Here is a 3,670-nt window from a genome sequence, read left to right on the forward strand (position 1 = left end):
GCCTCAAATATTCAAGTGTAAAATTAACAAATGTTCTTTCCCATATTCTTTTTTTATAGTCCATAAAGGATCAGCAATAACGCAACATCCGGCGAAAGTTGCGAAAGTTCATGAAACAAAATTTTATACTTTTTTAAAACTTTTTCCTACTATCACAAGATAAATTTTGTTTTTTTTACACAGACATGACATGAATAACACTCTTCTTTCAATCGACATTGTGTTATTTTTTAAGCGAATAAGCTCTTACTTTGATAAAGAAATTCTTTATCATGTCGTGAGTCAATTTCGTTCTCTTTTTTTTTTTATTTAAGGCGTCAATGATCAAACTTGATATCAGCAACACAACGGTTTTCAAGAACTGCTTACACTTCCGAACCACTTCAGAACACACGAACAGTATGCTTGGGTTCTTCAATTTTCAATGTTTGTTTAGTGTTTGTGGACGAATTTTCGTCCGTTTGTATGAAATCATTTTTAGAGAATTTAAAGACATGAAAAAGCCTTCTTAATTGTTGTGTACCTATTATTTATTTTCTTTTAGACTATTTGCTTGAATTTTCCATATAACAACTATAGACTGCAATATTTCTATACATAAGATGGTAACAGAGGTGTGAAGCTTTCTAGTTTTATAAAGCAGTGTGATGTCCTGATTTTATTCAGTTTTATTCGATGATTAGTCTAGTTGATACATATATATCATCAATGAAATATCGTAAAAAAACATTATCTACGGTTAAGGTAAAAACATGATTTCTTCTTATGTTTCAAACATTTATAAAAGCAGAATATTGAAAATAATATTTCGCTACTACCAGTCAAGTTGTTTAAATTTTGCAAAAATTAGCTCAAAACATCGATGTTGTATAATTGGCTTGTAAGTCAATAAATCAACCTCATTTGAATCTGCATTCACGCGACATTTGATTTAACCTTAGTTGGAGTTGGGTTTCACGTGTGATCAACATCTCAGCGATTGAAGCGAATTTCACCTAAAACTAGGAAAGACAGCAGCAGAAATACAAATTTTGTACAAAAAAGTAAGTCTTGTACAGAATATGAGTAAATGATTTACATTAATTTACGTCTTAATCTATGAAATGAGATCAAGCGGAACTACTGTTTCACGTGCTTACCTGATATCTATCTAAACTTGATGTTTAGCCTTCTGTTCATATTGATCATTACAACGGTGTACCGTTAGGAATACAAACGAAATTTTGATATTTTTAGGATTATAGACATAATATTGTTTATTGCTTTCTATGGAACATTTGGAGTTCTTTATTACGTTTTAGTATATTTTAAATCAAATTTGAAAGCTAGAATAATATTTCTGAGCATAAATTTGGCAGCTAAGAATATAATATAAAGATACATTGCTGGTGGTTATTACAGTTGATAAGGTTCATTGATAACTTAATTCACTCATTTCTAAATTTATATTTTATTACATGTATGACATTTCTAGAAGGACAATTTTTATCTTTACGACATATCAACGCCATCTACAATCATAACATGTACATCTACTGTTCACTTGATTCTGTTTTCGTTTGTAGATCTCGGTACAGGTCAGCAAGGTTAAAATTTACAACGATTTGTCAAAAAATTCAGATATTCAGATATTGGTATGAGATAACTGTTAAGGGGCAATACTTATAACGGATCATTCCTCAATTTTATTGAAAACATTCATTCCTGTGACTAAGTAATAATAGGTTTTTTAGCATAATAACTTCTAATGCACGTACGAAGTTAGACGTTTTATGCCTTGAAATCTGGCGTAAACCCAGCGTTACTGGTAATTATGTGTCTAGGTCCAGGCGAATAAGAGCGGGACACTTAAATTCTGGTTTAAACTTTAATCGTAAAGCAGATTGTGTCTTGCTAATTTTAAAATACATTTCTCATATGTTTTTAATGTCTTACATTTCAAATTTAATGTTAAATACGTCTTAACACTAAATCCATTGGATGTTGGAGGTGTACTGATTGATACTTTAGTCTTATTAGTTGTTATTGGCTTTGATCTAGCTGTCAGTAACTGCGAGCACTCTCAGATCTGTACTTCAGTGTCTTTTTTATTGTAGGGGTGTATAAATACCCTGCCACGTCCGGTTTATGATTTTGTTACTTGTTTTTCTGCTTTGTATCGATCTAATGAGTAAAGCCCTCTTCAACTGATTTTTATAGTTTGTTATATGTTGATTTTTATTTACCAGGAGTATTATGCATATTACGCCTGTTTTTCTGTCAAGACCAAGCGTACTCATTTAAATATTATGCCCCATTCTACGCTTGGTTTCTGCCTCGGTTACGCTTGGTTTACGCTTGGTCATACAGTTACCTTTACATTGCAATGATGCCAGGTACACATTTTACGCCTGGTATCCTTGTGATTACAGGCGTTACATTTAATACAGGGCACATCATTACCAATAAAACTACAGACAACAATTTCTTTTAAGGACGCATGGTTAACCTTATATGAAATGCAGTATAATCCTTTTGGTATCGAACTTGTAGATATAAGGCACCGAGCGTTAATTTTTTGTCGGGCATGCTTTTTTCAAATATATTTTTTGATTCGTAGTTTCTTGAAAAAAAAAAAATTTGTTTCAGAAGGGGAGTGATCAAAATAGTTTGATTCTTTTGAAAATTAGGGTAAAAATTCAAACAAATCATAATCGACGGTGATTTTCTAAAGAGAATTCTAGTGTATGAAGGTTATTGAAAAAATAGTTTGTGAAAAGTCGAAATAATCTTTTGTCAAGAGAGAAGAAAAACATCCAACCCCCATAAAAGATGAATGATCGGTACCTAAATAAAAGGCATATGAATTATTGAGACAGCAACACTACAACGCAATACACCAAGAAAAACCCATGCAATATTTTACAATAGGAATGTGCCAGTACATGTACTATATCTCAACTGTTGAATCTTTCGGAATTTATCTATAAAGCTTCCATTTGTGTAATATGCACACCAAGATGTGACGGGATTGAATTAGGCTTTAGATACTCTAGCATTTTACACAAATAGATGTACAAAAATTCATTTGAAAAACGCACGTTGTTGAAGGTTATACGGTGGCCTATAATTGCTTACATGTACTACCACTTCAATTTAACCCTGTTGGAAAGTTGTCTCATTGGCAATCATACCACATCTTCTCATTTTTTTAGGCATCTATATGATATCGGTTTTTGCATAATATATACTACAAACACACAAATACAAGTAAAATGATAATAACGTAGCAACAGCTCGTAACAACTGAAACCAAATCAAAGTAGAGATTCCTTACATAGAAATAAGCCTGAGTTGGTTTTCCCCGTTTGAATGGTTTTACACTAGTAATTTTTGGGGCCCTTTATAGCTTACTGTTCGGTGTGAGCCAAGGCTCCGTGTTGAAGACCGTACTGTGACCTATAATGGTTTACTTTTATAAATTTTGACTTGGATGGAGAGTTGTCTCATTGGCACTCATACCACATCTTCTTATATCTACTGATTACATTCTTATGTACCGATATATACTTACACCATATACTAAACAATTTGTTTGACTTGCAACTTGACAGCTAATTATTTTCAAAATATAAAAAATACATTACGTTGTCATTATGATTTATAATGTTTAGAAAGTGATAGAAATAAG

This window comes from Mytilus californianus, unplaced genomic scaffold, assembly GCF_021869535.1.
Source record: "Mytilus californianus isolate M0D057914Y unplaced genomic scaffold, xbMytCali1.0.p SCAF_3, whole genome shotgun sequence".
NCBI classification, from domain to species: domain Eukaryota; kingdom Metazoa; phylum Mollusca; class Bivalvia; order Mytilida; family Mytilidae; genus Mytilus; species Mytilus californianus.